At 38.4% G+C, this 18476-nt stretch overlaps 1 long non-coding RNA gene across 1 annotated transcript; it reads right to left on the bottom strand.

The window, feature by feature from the left end:
- Positions 1–15422: 15422 nt before the first annotated feature.
- LOC141598287 (uncharacterized) lies at positions 15423–17038 on the bottom strand. The gene is made up of 3 exons (XR_012523396.1): positions 17004–17038; positions 15993–16066; positions 15423–15484 (listed from the first exon to the last, which is right to left on the bottom strand). It is a non-coding gene; the product is annotated as an uncharacterized LOC141598287 (long non-coding RNA).
- Positions 17039–18476: the final 1438 nt, after the last annotated feature.

Raw genomic sequence — 18476 nt, 5'->3', positions numbered from 1 at the left:
CACCACTCATTTCATCAAGCATGTCATCTAGCCTTGGAATTGGGATCTTGTACTTGACAGTTATATTATTAATAGCTCTATTGTCAGTACACATACTCCATGTTCCATCCTTCTTAGGAACAAGCAGTGCAGGGACTGCACAAGGACATAAAGATTCCCTGACAAAGCTCTTACTCATAAGCTCTTCAATCTGGTGTTGCAATTCCTTGGTGGCTGCTGGATCACTCCTGTAAGCAGGTCTGTTAGGCAGCAGAGACCCCGGTATAAGGTCAATATGGTGTTCAATAACCCTCAAGGATGGCAGTCCACTAGGAAACTCCCTTGGAAACATATCTATGAACCTCTGAATCAAAGGTTCAATCTCTGCAGGTAACTTTGAACCTTCCCTTTCAATAACTTCTTTGGATAGAAAGATCATTACAGGCTGTTCTTGCTTCATTTCTTTGACCATAGCTGCCTTAGATAAGAACAACACCCCATTAATCTCTTATGGCATGCTAGGACTCCCATAGTTCCTCTGGTTAAGGGGCAATGAGGTAAGTATGACCTTCTTGCCTTCATGCTTGAAATTATAAGTGTTCTCCTTGCCCTGGTATGTGGTATTTATGTCAAACTCCCAAGGTCTCCCCAAAAATAGATGACAAGCATCCATGGGAACCACATCAAAAATCACTTCATCCTTATATACCTTGCTAATTGAAAAGGATACCAGGCATTTCTTGTCAACTCTAACCTCAGCTCCCTTGTTTAACCACCTCAATTTGTATGGGTTTGGGTGCCCTTGGGTGGGTAGACTGAGATTGCTGACCAGGGGGTGGAAGCTATATCGGTACATCTCCCCCCATCTATGATCATGTTTCACACCCTTCCCTGAACTGTGCATCTGCTTCTGAATATCAAGGATCTCTGATCTGCTTCTAGTGGAGCCTGTTGTGAATGCATAACTCTCCATAAGACCAAGTTGTGCCCTGTGTCAGGGTGAGCTACAACGTGATCCTATTTTGGTCCTTCCTCAACTCTTGTCTCCTCTATGACCAAGTTCTCATCCTCCTCATACTCAACCAGACCCTCTCTTTCCCACTCTTTTACCTCCATTGTTGTCAAGGTTCTGTTAGAAGGACAGTCCTTCTTGAAATGACCATATCCTTGGCATTGGAAGCACTTGATTTTCTCCCTGGACAAAGGTGTTTTAGTTTTAGGGTTCATGGGTCCCTTCCCTTTGTCTTCTCCTGGTTGGGTTACTGGTTTAAGTGTATCACTAATCCTGACACTAGTATAAGGTTTATATTCAGGCTTAGGTTTTTATACAACAGGTCTAGTCTTTTCCATTTTTTCCACTCTGAGAGCTAGGTTTACCACATCATCATATGACCACGGTGGTTGCATTCTAACTTTACTAGCAATGTTTTTATCCAAACCCTCCAAAAACCTAGCAATCCTTTTCTTAGGCTTCTCACTTATCTCACATTGTAGAGTTAGCTGCTCAAACTCTGTTAGATAGGACTCAACAGTCAATAGACTTCTCATGTTGCCTAAGATTTGATAGTTTAATGAATAGATCTTGAGTATAGTCTTTGGTGACAAAATTATCCAGCATTTTCTTTTTAAGTTTGGACGAAGACCTAAGAGGTTCTTTTCCCTCTCTTAGCCTCTGATGTTTAAGGTTGGCATACCACAGTAAGGCATAACCTTTTAACTGTAGGACAACAACCTTACAAGCCTTAACATCAGTGTAATTTTTATACTTTAAGATTTTTTCAACATCCCTAATCCATTCTAGTAAGTCATCAGGTTTTAGACTACCAGAAAATTCAAGAATCTCTACCTTAAGATGTTTGTCTGATTCTTCATTGAGCCCAGCTTGGCTCTCCTCTGAGTCTGACCATTCCTCATGCCCATGGAATTATTGGCCTCTCCTTGCTCCCACATAGATCTGTGGGATTTATCTGTATGCATCCCTTTAAATATAAGGACTATAACGAATTAATCATGATGAAAGCATGTCATAAAATAAATTGCATAAACAAAAAGGGTAAAGAGATGACGAAATAACCTTCGGTCCTACCTTTTATGGCCTATGAACAATATCGCAATGATATTCTCCTATCAGTTGCACCCAAGACGATATGAGAAATGCCCTTTGATTTTGCTAAAATCGATCCAAAAATTAACTGATTAATTTTAGGTTTTTGTGTTTTTTTCTGATGAGATGGAGGCAAGAATGGGTAGAAAAATTAGGTTAAAAATTCTCTCCCTCATCACCCTATGAAACCGAGTATATAGATGATTAGGATAGATTTTCTTGTTTTATTTTTCGGCCCATAACCACCGAAATAATAAGGATTAAAATCCTTATTTTAGGTTATTCCAAAAATGTATAAAATGTGTAAATTGTCATCTAGTGAGGATCAAACCCATGACCTGTTGGTTTGAGTACCCTCACTATTACCACTATGACACATTCATCTTGTTGATATTAAATATAACCGATTACATTTAATTACGAATTAACAGATTAATTCGTCCAAGCTAACATTACATACATTTAATTAAATATAACTTATTATATTCAATTTACGAATTGACAGTTAATTCGTCTCAACTAATATTATTTAATCTTCATTAAATAATTGTCTCATCAACACATTGACTAACTGTTTAGTCATATAAGGCATCAATGTCATTATATTTCTATAACCACATCTCTCAAACACATCCTATAGGTGTGACCTTTAGGGACTAGTTGATCACCGCCATCTGTATGATAATATCGTCAAACTTTCTAGCAAGCCAACCGTTATTAGGTAATCGTTAATCAACTGATTAAAATACGAAGTATACCCCTGTGAACCTTTAAGAGATTTATTAATGTTATCACACTAATTTGTGGAGGACACAAGCTCCAACAAACTCCCACTTGTCCTCACAAGTGTATGTGCGATAACCGATTCTCATATCCTAAAATTTCTCCCACTCAATGTAAAACAATTTACAAATCCGTATTCACAAAGGTCGTATTTTACAAGCGATCATCATCAAGAGTGGTTTCTCCGACTAGAGAGTAACTTAACTGATAAACGAATCATCATTCGAGCATGGCCATGCATTTCAGTTACAACTCCTCGAGTGGCTCTGAGAAATAATTATACCTGATAAGGGTTGGATATTTTCCTCAACTCGAATCCTGCAGATGTAAGCACAGTATGAAATGACCTAGAAAAAATCTACTTAGCCTCCAATTACGGCAGACCGTGAGAAAGAAACCAAAGTCACCCAAAAACTGCCTTAATCTCAAGAGACAGTCGGTAGTCAAAAGAATCGACTCTAGGAACACAATGGATGTCCTATCCATGACTTGGCACCGAATGTTTTTAAACATTTAGGACTCCATTACGTTGTCACAAAAAGTTGTCCTACGAGGTATCGTTATAATATCGCATCTGTGATCGATCAGTCAACCGTTTGACTTATGGCTCGTTGAACCCACCATCAATCGACTACACAATATAATAGCCGGAGTTATCAGCTCACATTGGCGATTACGGACCAAAAACAAATATAATGTAATTCAGTTCACTTTGTGGCGTTCAATGTTGTCGATCTGATCCACATGAAAAACAAAATATTATAATAAAACGATGAAGTTATAAATAGTATATGAAAAAGATAGTGTATCAAATCCATAATCAAGTACTACAACTCAGGAACATGTTTAATTCCCATGGAAATAACGTGCCCTACATGCTTATCATAATTCAACGGTTTAGTGAGAGGATCCGCGATGTTATCATCCATCGCAATCTTGTCAATCACTATCTCTTCTTGCTCCACGTAATCACGGATCATGTGAGCTTTCCGATGTACATGTCTAGATTTGTTGCTAGACTTTGGCTCCTTAGCCTGGAAGATGGCACCTCTATTGTCACAATAGATGGTGATCGGGTCATTTGAACTAGGAACTACCGAAAGTCCTTGTAAGAATTGACGCATCCATATCGCTTCCTTTGCTGCCTCCGAAGCGGCATAGTACTCGGATTCAGTAGTAGAATCTGCTACAACACTCTGTTTGGAACTCTTCCAGCTGACCGCAGCACCATTATGAGTGAAGACGAACCCGGACTGAGATTTTGAGTCATCTCGATCCGTTTGGAAACTAGCATCTGCGTAACCGATTGCGCATAGCTTAGTATCGCCTCCATAAGTCAATACCCAATCCTTAGTCCTCCGTAGGTACTTGAGGATGTTTTTGACCGCTATCCAGTATGTTTCACCTGGAGTCTTTTGGTACCGACTCGTCATACTCAATGCATATGCCACGTCTGGACGTGTGCATATCATGGCATACATGATTGATCCTATTGCAGATGCATAAGGAACACGGCTCATGCGCTCAATCCCTTCAGGCGTCGTGGGTGATCGAGACTTGCTCAATCGCATCCCGATCGTCATTGGAAGGTTCCCCTTCTTGGAGTTGGTCATGCTGAACTTCTCAAGAATCTTATCCAAATAAGACTCCTAACTAAGTGATAACGTCCGTCGTGATCTATCTCGGTTGATACGGATTCCCAAAATGCGCTGTGCCTCACCCAGATCTTTCATCTGGAAATGGTTCTTCAACCATTATTTAACCGAAGATAGGAGAGGAATGTCATTTCCAATCGGGAGTATGTCATCGACATACAATATCAAGAATACAATCTTGCTCCCACTCGACTTGATATATAAGAATGGTTATTCGACCGATCGAGTAAAACCATACTCTTTTATCACCTGGTCGAAACGATGATTCCAACTCCGAGAAGCTTGCTTAAGTCCATAAATGGAACGCTTAAGCTTGCATACTTTCTTAGGATGTTCAGGATCTATGAAACCTTCGGGTTGCACCATGTACAACTCTTCCTCCAAATAACCGTTTAAGAAGGCGTTTTTACATCCATTTGCCAAATTTCATAGTCATGAAAGGCGGCAATCGCTAAGATTATCCGAATGGAACGTAGCATGACTACAGGTGCAAAAATATCATCCTAATGCAATCCGTGCACTTGAGTGACACCTTTTGCCACTATTCGTGCCTTATAGGTATCTGGTTGTGCGTCTATAGAACGCTTTATTTTGTAAAGCCATTTGCACTATAGAAGTTTTACCTTATTAGGTAAATCAACTAGATCCTACACGTCATTCTCATACATGGAGTCCATCTCGGATTGCATGGCTTCAAGCCATAGCTTTGAGTCGGAACAGGCCATAACACCTTTATAGGTAGTGGGTTCATTACTCTCTAGGAGTAAAACGTCATTCTCCTCGACCATACCAATGTATCTATCCGGAGGATGAGAGACTCTACCCGACCTCCTAGATTCCTCAGGAATATTAACCGTATCATCAGTTGGAGGAACAACTTCCTCTATCTGTTCCTCGGTTGTTGGTTCTGGAACCTCCGACAGCTCGAAGGTTCTATTACTTGTCTTGTTCTCGAGAAATTCTTTCTCTAAGAACGTCGCACTGGCCGCAACAAAAACTCGATGTTCGGTAGGCGAATAGAAGTAATGACCAAATGTCCCTTTTGGATAACCTATAAAGTATGTCTTGACCGATCGCGGGCCGAGCTTATCCTCGTGTCTCCACTTTACATAAGCCTCGTAGCCCCAAACCCGAATAAAGGACAAGTTAGGGACCGTTCCTTTCCACATTTCATATGGAGTCTTGTCGACAGCTTTATTCGGACTTCGGTTAAGTATAAGAGCAGCTGACAAAAGAGCATAACCCCATAATGAATCAGGCACTACCGTGTGACTCATCATGGATCGAGCCATATCCACTAAGGTTCGATTTCTCCGTTCGGACACACCATTTAATTGAGGTGTTCCAGGTGGAGTTAACTGTAGAACGATTCCACAGTCTTTAAAGTGTTGATCAAACTCATTTGAAAGATATTCGCCACCCCGATCTGAACGGAGTGCTTTAACCTTTCTACCCAGTTGGTTACAACCCCGTTCGGTATTCCTTGAATTTCTCAAAGGACTCACTTTTATGCTTCATTAAGTAGACATATCCGTATCTACTCAAATCGTCCGTGAAAGTGATAAAATATCTATAGCCATCTCTAGCGGTAATTGACATAGGTCCACAAACATCAGTATGTATGAGTCCTAATAGGTCACTAGCGCGCATTCCAACACCGTTGAAGGAAATTCGAGTCATCTTGCCAATGAGACATGATTCACACGTACCATATGTAGAAAAATCGAATGCGGGAATAGTCCCATTATCGAAGAGTTTCTTCACGCGTTTCTCATTTATGTGTCCCATTCGACAATGCCATAGATAGGTTTGATCTTTGTCACCAACCTTTATTTTCTTATTATTCACGTGTAATACTTCCGTGGTTTGATCTAAGATGTAAATTCCATTCATGGAAACTGCTTTCCCATAAATCATTTCATTAAAAAGGAAATACAGGTATTATCCTTTATTGAAAATGCAAAACCGTCTATATTGAGTAGGGAAATTGAAAATAATGTTCTTAGATAAACTGGGTACATAGTAACAGTTATATAAAAATAACTCAAAACCACTAGGGAGTTGGATTACGTATGTTCCCTTCGAGACTGCAGCAACTCGTGCTCCATTCCCGACTCGCAGGTCCACATCACCCTTTTCGAGAGGTATGATGTTCTTTAGGTCCTGTAAATAATTACACATATGAGAACCACAACCAGTATCAAGTACCCAAGTTCCGAAACTTGCATGGTTAATCTCAATCATATGAAAATAAGATGACATACCAACAGGAACGACGCGGCCTGCTTTTATGTCCTCACGGTACACGGGACAGTTACTCCTCCAATGTCCAGTCTTGTGACAATGGTGGCACTCAATGTCACCGCCCTTGCTCTTTGTCTTGCCCTGTGAGCCACTAGTCTCACTAGGACCACTCTTACCGTTTCCTAGCTTTTTAAACTTTGGCTTACCTACAGTTAGGTCGCCTGGAGCTTTGCCCTTACCTGTACCCTTGTTGGAAATCGTGAGAACATCCTGCTTCATGCTCCCACTCAATTTCATATCCTTCTCGGTCTGTACGAGAAGGGAGTGTAGCTCATGAGGACTCTTTTTCAAGTCATTCATGTAGTAGTTCGCCATGAAAAGGGCAAAACCATCATGAAGAGAATGAAGCATTCGGTCAATGACAATGCTCTCACTGATTTTGCAATTAAGTGCCTCGATTTCTCGACATTCTCAATCATGTTAAGAATGTGTGGGCTAACTGGTTGGCCCTTTTGAAGTTACGCATCAAAGAAGCGACAGGTATGCTCATAAGTAACGATTCTCGGTGCCTTTGAGAATTCGTTAGTGAGCGTGGTGAAAATCTTGTTTGCACCTTGGGCAATGAAGCGTCTCTGCAAATTTGTTTCCATTGCAAATATGAGTACGTTCTTTATCGCACCCGCTTCCATAACGAAATCACTATAAGCGAGTGACTCGTTGACTCCTGCATTGGGGCCTGGGTTTACCGGTATTGGCTCAGTTAAGTACCTGAGCTTACCGTCGAAATGGCAAGATTCCGTAGTCTTTGCCTCCCGATCCGCAAAAGTTGGACCCGTCATTTTTCAGACGTGTGAACTGATTCATTTGGTCCATAAAAATATTAAGCCAGGACGCGCGATCGAGTGTTGCACTAGGCATTGGGATTTCGTTATTTCCAGCCATTTGTTGTAACAATATTATCAAAAATAATCGTGTTCTACACTGCGAAAGAAGAATAAAAAAAATAATATGCATGTGCATCGTTTTGATTTTAAGTTTAATGAACTAATGTCATAACGCGAAGACTCAAGCATTTATACAATTGACCTCCCTCAAGAATTATATAAATGATCCCAAGACTCAATTCTCTGTAAATTGATAAGCTAACCTTTTAGCTAATTCTACCGTTAGAATTCTTGGTCGATAAATTTCCGTAAATTCTATCTTTTAGTCCATCATAATCACGAGAAACTCTTCGGACTATAATGTTGAGATAAACTAAGTCAACACAACTACTTACCCAACGTAGAAGGGGTCATATTATGCCTACCGACGAAGAAGGGATTCATAGTTGTTTGCCCTTATAAAGACTAGTCTCAATTTCCGTTTTAGAGGAAGATCCCATCAACTTTATTTTAATTCATTTTAAGTGAACTAATATCTAGCATGTGTGAATGAATAAACTAAGGTGATGGCTGAATAAGTATGTGACATCTGTATGTCCATGAAAACTAACATACAATCTATATGAGTCAATTTTCATGCATTTTAGTAGTAGGTGGTTTGGTTTAGGCGGAATATGATGCATTAACTAGCATGTGAATGAAAAACAATAAGAATAGTAAAACGTAAAAACAATAATAAAGTCCTAGTGTGGCCTATCCTATCAAAATGAACATAAATACAAGTTTGGAATCCATCCTTGGACCCGAGAAGCTTGTCTTGATGTTCCATCTTGATCCATGTAGCGGGAGTGAGCTCCAACCTCCATCTTTAGCCTTCTTTGAAATTACAATAAATAAAATTACATAATAAACCTATTTATTACATTCTAATTTCAAAAACCCAAAACTAAAGAAATAAAAAAAAAGGAGATTCGAGATCTCATAATTACATAAAAATTATGTTTCCTTCATTACGAAAACATAATTTGACTAAGGCCACACTAAGTATTACAAATTACAACCGATTGCAAAAATACGTATATTAAACCATTCAAACGATTCATTCTACTAAACAAAATGCATCAACTAAAAAAAATTAAACATGCAAGACATAATTCTTTAATTATGTAGATTAATTTTATCCAAACCACCCATTTAAATTATCAAATTAAGTGACAATTCCTCAATTAATCACATTACTTTCAATCTTAATTCATATTAAACTTGTAATATGAATTTAATCCGTCAAAATTTTAAACTGCTTTAAAATGATTAGGTATCCATGAATTATGAACCGCTTCACAATAATTAATTGGCCACAACAAACCCAAAAAAAAAATTTCTTTAAAATTTATCTCGGTAAAAACCGAAACAACCCAAAAAAACTTTTCTCGATTTTACAGCTAAAACCGAAAAAAAACAAATTTTTTTTTTAAAATCTGTCCAGCACGTGAACAGTAACAGAAACCAATTATTTTTTTTATTTTATTTTATTTTTTTTACTTTTCTCTCGGCTGGATAGACAAAACAACAAAACAGCCCGTTTTTATTTCTTTCTTCTTGCGGTTTTTCTGTAAACACCATAACAAAACAAATTTTTTTTTTTATTCTGGCCACTGTGAACAGTAACCACGTGAACAGTAACAGGAAAAAAAAAATTCTTTTCTCGGATGCTTTTCAAATCGGCATAAACATAAACAGCCGTAAAAAAAACTTTAATCGGTTTTTCAGGAGAAACCGAAAGAAAAAAACAGAATTTTTTTTTTTTAAAGTACTGTTCATCCGTGAACAGTACGGAAACGAAAAAAAAAATACCACGGCTCAAAAAAAAATCCAGCCGATTACCTTTTTTTTTCGCAAACCCAAATTATTGTTTACAAACAATTTTATGAAAATCATCAAAATTAAAATTCGTAACCTGTCTCTGATACCACTTGTGAGATTTATCTGTATGCATCCCTTTAAATATAAGGACTATAACGAATTAATCATGATGAAAGCATGTCATAAAATAAATTGCATAAACAAAAAGGGTAAAGAGATGACGAAATAACCTTCGGTCCTACCTTTTATGGCCTATGAACAATATCGCAATGATATTCTCCTATCAGTTGCACCCAAGACGATATGAGAAATGCCCTTTGATTTTGCTAAAATCGATCCAAAAATTAACTGATTAATTTTAGGTTTTTGTGTTTTTTTTCTGATGAGATGGAGGCAAGAATGGGTAGAAAAATTAGGTTAAAAATTCTCTCCCTCATCACCCTATGAAACCGAGTATATAGATGATTAGGGTAGATTTTCTTGTTTTATTTTTCGGCCCATAACCACCGAAATAATAAGGATTAAAATCCTTATTTTCGGTTATTCCAAAAATGTATAAAATGTGTAAATTGTCATCTAGTGAGGATCGAACCCATGACATGTTGGTTTGAGTACCCTCACTATTACCACTATGACACATTTATCTTGTTGATATTAAATATAACCGATTACATTTAATTACGAATTAACAGATTAATTCGTCCAAGCTAACATTACATACATTTAATTAAATATAACTTATTATATTCAATTTACGAATTGACAGTTAATTCGTCTCAACTAATATTATTTAATCTTCATTAAATAATTGTCTCATCAATACATTGACTAACTGTTTAGTCATATAAGGCATCAATGTGATTATATTTCTATAACCACATCTCTCAAACACATCCTATAAGTGTGACCTTTAGGGACCAGTTGATCACCGCCATCTGTATGATAATATCGTCAAACTTTCTAGCAAGCCAACCGTTATTAGGTAATCGTTAATCAACTGATTAAAATACGAAATATACCCTTGTGAACCTTTAAGAGATTTATTAATGTTATCACACTAATTTGTGGAGGACACAAGCTCCAACAAGATCCCTAGAGCCCTGCCTCTGCCTCTGCCTGGTGGCTCTCTCCTTGGATCAGGATTTGGGATCCTTTCCATTACTATGTGTACAGCATTTACCAAGACATCAACATTTCCTGCTAAATTTTATATTCATGCTTCAATACTAGCAAGCCTCCCTTTACTCATGGTTATTTTTTGTGTTTTTGTTGTAGGTAGGAATAATGAACTCACAAACTCTCAACCCAAGACTAACACAAGGTGGAATTGTGTTATAACCTGGCTCCCAGATACCAATTTGCAGTGTAAACTCAGACACTTAGCAGCAATTGATAAACTGCAAGTTCTCAAGATTTCAGGGAACTTCAAAATTTAAGGAAAAATAGCACTTGGACTCCTAAAATCATGAAATTTGGCGACAATTAACTTGGGTATCTTAGCTTAATACTGGTGAAATTTGAGGATTTTTTTATGACTAGAAGTATTCTTAAAAATTCACACAACGTAGGCTGTCTGAATAAGGGTGACTGGTGACTGGTGAGTTTTTTGTCTGTGATTCAGGGTTATGAGTGGGATATAATTATCAACCTATTTTCTCAGCAAGCACAAGAAACCAAGCTAAAAATTTGAACAACTTGAACTGAAATAAATCAAGCAAGCACAGATCAATTCAGTTAAGTTATCAGGAAGACTCGGACAAACCAAGCAAGCACAGGTTTGTTCAAGCTTTGCTACCAGGTTCCTAATCAACAACCAAGCAAGCACACGATGTCACTAACCCTGACTTATAACTCTAGCAAACTGCATAAGTTGATAAGATTTAAAATAAGAGAATTTTCTAGTTTTTGATTTCAAAATAAGCTGCCTTCATACAGATAGAGGAGGGGTCCTTATATAGGCCTCTTCTGATTATCTCAATACTAACAACCCCTAGAAATCTCATCTAAGGGCCAGGATTGTCTTTAGGAAGCAAACAAAGCAAAGGAAAATATATTACAAACGGTTATAAACTGAATTAAAGCAAGCTGAAGTAAGAACAAAAGAGGTGCAGGCTTCACATTGACAGGTTGCTCCTTGGTTGTTGTTTATATTTGGCTGGCAGTGCAAAAGGACTTTTGACTTTGGTTCAGGTTTGGACTGAGGGTCCAGGTCGTAACTGAAAGTGTAGAAACAAGGCAAATGGTCTGTAACACCCCCATACTCCGAGTGCCTTACCAGGACCACTTAAGGCATGAGAATGCTACCATCTCGGTTACCCGAGGCAATGTATAGCAAATAGACAATAAAGAAATGTACTTTATTAAATATGTTTAAAGTGATACAAGTCCAATAACTAAAACTGATAAAGTAAAATACAATTGTTCCTCAAAACTGTCAAATAAAAGAATGTTTATAACACAGCGGAAGACGTCTAGACATCTCGTGGCAACTCAACCCAGCTATCCCATGCGCATCAACTCATACCTGCTCAATAACTGCTCACCATCCCCGAATGGATCACCACAGTTTTCAAAACATTTAAACCGGAGTCAATTACTGTTTACATAAAACAATACGACAAAAGCAATACAACAATCCAATCCAATCAACCAATCTCCATCATAACTCCACACACCTAACTACACACAAAATTGTGTAGTCCTCCCTGATACCCATCACAACAAGTTCCTAAATGTGCACATCCCCTCTGTGGCGGGTTCCACAGAGGGCGAATCAAGGGCGTGAAGCCACTCCGGCAAGGGACTCCACTCAGCCGAGAATGCACCTCGCAAACCACAGACAGTTATACAACCAACCACATTATACCACAGCAATTACCAATTACCAATTCCAACATAATATAAACCAACAACAACGATCAACCAACAACAATACTATGTAAACAATAACCGAGTAGGAAAACCCTACCTATAATAGCAACCACAAAACCCGTACAACAGCTAATCAGAAATGTTCCTCTACGAATCCTCCTCCTATAACACATATTCATATAATTATCACCTAATCAACATAATACACCCAAAACCCCCAAATCCACCCAATTAGGGTTTTAAACAAACTCAACAAAATATTATAAAAATTATATAAGAAGCTTACCCTTGACACAAAATCAGTAAACGAAAAGTGGAAAATATGTTTAACTTGCAGTGTAAGCTCAGACACTTAACAGAAATTGAGAAACTGCAAGTTCTTAGTATTTCATGGAACTTCACAGTTTAAGGAAATATAGCAGTTGGACTCCTAAAATCATGAAATTTGGTGACAATTAACTTGGGTATCTTAACTTAATACTGGTGAAATTTGAGGATGTTTGGATGACTAGAAGTATTTTTAAAAATTCGCACAAGGTAGGCTGTCTTAATGAGGGTAACTGGTGAGTTTACTGTCTGTGATTCTGGTGTGATGAGTGGGATATAATTATCAACCTAGTTTCTAAGAAAGCACAAGAAACCAGACAAAAAATTTGAACTTTAATTGAAATAAATCAAGCAAGCACAGATCAATTCAGTTAAGTTATCAACAAGACTCAAACAAACTAAGCAAGCACAGATTTGTTTAAGCTTTGCTACCAGGTTCCTAACCAACACCCAAGCAAGAACACGATGTCACTAAGCCTGACTTATAACTCTAGCAAACTGCATATGTTTATAAGATTTAAAATGACAGAATTCTCTGGTTTTTGATTTCAAAATAAGCTGCCTTCATACAGATGGAGAAGGGGTCCTTATATATGCCTCTTCTGATTATCTCTGTACAAAAGAACCCTAAAAATCTCATCTAAGGGCCAATATTTATTACAAACGGTTATAAACTAAATTAAAGCAAGCTGAAATAAGAACAAAAGAGGTGCAGGCTTGACAGTGACAGGTTGCTCATTGGTTGTTGTTTATCTTTGGTTGGCAGTGAAAAAGGACTTTTGACTTTGGTTCAGGTCTGGACTGAGGCTCCAGGTCTTAATTGAAAGTGTAGAAACAAGAAAAATGGTCCCTACTAGCATCTTCTTCCTTGTTTAGCCAGAAATGGCAAGTTACTTTATGCAAACTGTCTTTTACTGCAACTTGATTTTCAGCTTGGTTTAGTGTGGAATACATTGAGATTATGGCCTGGCTCCTTAGGATTTTTTTGTGCCTAGTTGAATAAGCTATCAGCTGGCCAAGGTGGTAGCCGAGGGTTGGGTTTGAACTGATACTTATGGACTCCCAAAGCTGGAATGTCAGTGGTTGAGACCAGGACTTTCTTGTTGTTGCTCAGGCTGTGGCCTTCTTCTGGATCATTACTGGCCTAGCCATTGGCTCCTAATGCAGCCTCCCCTGGTTGAAACGGGCTTGCCCTCAAGCCTGTACCCTCTTCTTCCTCAGAATATTCATTGTAAGGACTTAGTTCACCCACATTGAAAGTCCTGTGTACTCCATAGTCACCTGGTAGGTCAACTTTGTAGGCATTTGGACCAATTCTTTCAATAATTTCAAAAGGGCCTTCAGCTCTTGGCATTAGTTTGTTCCTCCTTTTTGCTGGAAACCTCTCCTTTCTCAGATGAGCCCAGATCAAATCCCATGCCTCAAATTCTTTCTTCTTCTTAGGGACCTTGGACTGTTTCCTATAATTCTCATTTGCCCTCTCAATCTGCTTCTTCACTGACTCATGTAGCTTTAGCAGTTGTTCAGCTCTTCTCTTGACATCTATGTTCAGCTCTTCTCTTGGTACAGAGGACAAATCCAAGGGAATAAGTGGATTAACCCCATAGACCACTTCAAAGGGACTGTGACCAGTAGCAGTAGAGGGTGCTCTGTTGTATGCAAATTAAGCTACAACTAGCTTTAGATCCCAGTCTTTCAATGTTTTGCTGACTAGACACCTTAGTATCCTTCCCAGAGTCTTGTTGGTGACCTTAGTTTGGCCATCTGTTTGAGGGTGGTTGGAGGTACTGAACAAGAGCTTTGTCTTCAGGAGCTTCCATATGGTTTTCAAGAAGTAACTCATAAACTTTGTGTCCATGTCTGAGATAATTTTCTTTGGTACCCCATTGCAAGAGACACTTGCTTCCTGGAACGTTATGTCCTTCATTATGACCTATCCATTTTTCAGAGAAATAAGGATCCTCTTTGTGCATTTTTCTCATAAATTCCAACCCAATGACCTTATTTCCCATGAATAACAGCAAGGAGTGCCACCTTGATAATGCATCTGCCACCACACTTTGCTTTCCTTACTTATACTTTCTAGAAAATGTGAATGACTGCAATAACTCTACCCACTTGACATCCTTGTGACTTAATTTGTGTTGGCTATTGATGTATTTTAGGGCCTCATGGTCTGAATGCAACACAAATGGTTTAGGCTTCAAATAATGATTCCAATGCATCAGAGCTCTAATGATAGAATAAAACTCTTTATCATAGGCGGAGTATTTTAATCTGGCTCCATTTAATTTCTCACTAAAATAGGGCACTGGTTTTTGAGTTTGAATTAAAACTGCCCCAATTCCTACTCCACTGGCATCACATTCTACCTCAAATAATTGATCAAAATCTGGTAATTTTAGGATAGGAGTCTCACACATCAGCTTCTAAATTATCTCAAAGACTGCTGAGCATTATCAGTGTAACACCCCCATTTATTCAGGAGCCTTTGGCTAGACATTCCCAAATAAATAGGACTGTTACCATCTCGGTTTCCCGAGGTAGTGAATACAAGGTACAACAATACCAAAGTACTTTAAATAAAACTTTAATGATTACATATGTTTTACAATTTTAATCAACTAAAACTTATTATAAAAATAAATACATCTCGCAATGAAATAAATAAAGTGATATAACTATATATGTGATCTAGACTTCTTCTAAGGTTCCAAGTCGAGCTCTCTTCCCAATGCTCCCAAGTCAGCTAACTCAAAACCTGCTATTTAAATCTGCTCCCCATTTAACCGGAAATATTAAATGGTTCACCACAGGATGCCATCAATTAAAGCAGGCATCAATTTTATTTTGACACAGAAGCAAACACGTCAACCAATGGTTGAGTAGGAATAACCAACAACAAGTCAAAGTAAAATGATATGATAAATAATACAAATACAACTGAGCTCATCACCCGAAACACCCACTCATCCCGCCAATCCCTGGCCCGGGGTATTCATCATTCCAACCGAAGTTGAAGTATTCACCATCCCAACCAAAGTTGAGGTATTCACCATCCCAACCGAAGTTGAGGTATTCATTTATACAGCATGCCAGTTATAGAAACCATCTCAGACACGAGCCGAGGTATCCAATGCAAACGAAATTCCAATATAAATGATCAATAATAAACAATCCAACGATATATAATCCACATCCATTAATCCATCCAATTTCACAATACTTTTATAAATTCCACAAACCAACAAAGACTAGACGAGTTGAGTAGGAAATTCCTACCTCGAAAGCAAGCACTCCAATTACGCAATCCAATTAGTAGAAATCCAATATAAGCTTCTCAACAATACCGTCACCTAATCATAAATAACTATTTACAATTACTAACTATTCATAACCAATTGATTTAATTATTATACTACTTAAATTATTATTACCCTTTCATTATATACTATTCAAATTTATTATTCATTATTATGATTAAAGGTCTTCGGTACTTAAAAACCCGATTCAATTATAACCCGAGTTACCCAAATAAAACCCGACTCAAAAAAACAACACACATCACCCCCACAAACACGGTTTATAAACCGTGACCAACTCCCCTCCTAAAAACCACCAAACCCGACACCACACGCTGCCACAACCACCACCCAGCCTCGACACCCCTAGCCTGCAACCCCACGCACCCAAGTCACCCTTAACCGCCAGCTACACCACCACCAACAACCCACAAACCCATGCCCTATCACACGACACCAACCGCAGCACTCACCTGACACCCCCACAAAACACGCTCGTAACCACCAATCAACTCCCCTATCCTCCCTCGACAAAATCCACCCAGCAACCCCCCTAACCAGACCACCTACAACCCCTTAAATCCCCCCCGAAAACCGCCTGCCAATTACACGACCTCCTCCCCTGTTTTCCCGTCACCACCGCACAACCACCATCTGCCACCATACCAACACCACCAAAGTGGTCGACTCAACCACCCCAACACAACCCCTCTATACCCAGGTCACGACATAGCCAATTAGGGGTTCAATTACCCGTTCCAATCACCCACAACCAACCCGTATGACCCCTCCTGACCAGCCACCTTTCGCCGCCCTAAACACCACCCTAGCAAGGTCCACGTCGGTCAAATAAGCTCAGGTCAGAATCTCGGCAGTGCAAGGTTGCTCTAGGTCCAAATTTCGAGTCCTATGGTGGTCTATATAAGTCATACGGTTGTCTTAAAGATGCTCACATGAAACGAATATAAATTGATTTAAGATGAATAATTACCTCGAGTTGATTAATTGGTTTATGTTAATTCCTTCCTCTTCCGTCTCCTAAAGCTTCTTCTTTTTAGTTTGTGAATTATTTCTCAGATTTGAGGTGGTATTTATAGTGTAAGATTTAGAGAATACGAAGCCAATTAGGAAACCATGTAACTTTCCTTATTCTAATTAGTAGTAGGAATTGTCATTATAATTAAATCATTATGATTTATCATATACTATTAATCCTATCACAACTATAATTTCCTCATATAATATTTACTATTTTATTATTATTATTATAATTATAATTACCTTTATATAATATTATTCCCATATTATTTATTATTAATTCCCGATTACACTCGTACCAACTAAATAGATTTCGGTCCAACAACAATGGCACACGGCCCAATGCTAAATATTAGCTAAACTCAATTCCCGACTTGCATTATTAATTTATTATGTAATTAACATCTTATTATAATTACTATTAGAAATGTCTTTTAATTAATTATTAAATTACATAAATTATCTTCACAATTTATTATTAAAATACGGAGTATTACAATCAGTCCACTGAAATTCTCCCTTCTTTATGCACTCAGTGATTGGTGTAACAACTGAGCTGAAGTTTTTGACAAATCTCCTATAAAAGGAAGCTAATCCATGGAATCCCCTGACTTTCAGTGATTGTCTTAGGCATTGGGCATGATTGAATTGCTAAAATCTTTTCCTGATCCACTGAGATACCTCTCCCAGACACAATGTAACCTTGAAACGTCACCTCCTCAACCATGAAAGTACACTTCTCCAGTTTGCCAAACAACTTCTGCTCCCTGAGAATTTTAAACACTACTTCAAGGTGCCTGAGATGCTCTTCTTTGTTGCTGCTATAAACCAGTATGTCATGAAAGTACACCACAACAAACTGACCCAAGCATGGCCTCAGCACTTCAGTCATCAATATCATGAAAGTGTTGGGTGCATTTGAAAGACCAAATGGCATCACAAGCCATTCATACAACCCATGCTTTGTTTTAAAACCAGTTTTCCATTCATCTCCTTCCCTAATTCTCACCTGATGGTACCCTTGCTTGAGATCAATTTTAGAAAAGACTCTGGCACCACTCATTTTATCAAGCATGTCATCTAGCCTTGGAATTGGGATCATGTACTTGACAGTGATATTATTAATGGCTCTATTGTCAGTACACATACTCCATGTTCCATTCTTCTTAGGAACAAGCAGTGCAGGGACTGCACAAGGACTTAAAGATTCCCTGACAAAGCCCTTGCTCATAAGCTCTTCAATCTGGTGTTGCAATTCCTTGGTGGCTGCTGGATCACTCCTGTAAGCAGGTCTGTTAGGCAGCAGAGAACCTGGTATAAGGTCAATATGGTGTTCAATAACCCTCAAGGGTGGTAGTCCACTAGGCAACTCCCTTGGAAACATATTTATGAACCTCTGAATCAAAGGTTCAATCTCTGCAGGCAA

This window comes from Silene latifolia, chromosome 9, assembly GCF_048544455.1.
Source record: "Silene latifolia isolate original U9 population chromosome 9, ASM4854445v1, whole genome shotgun sequence".
Taxonomy (NCBI): Eukaryota; Viridiplantae; Streptophyta; class Magnoliopsida; order Caryophyllales; family Caryophyllaceae; genus Silene; species Silene latifolia.
This window is presented reverse-complemented; position numbering and strand designations above follow the sequence as displayed.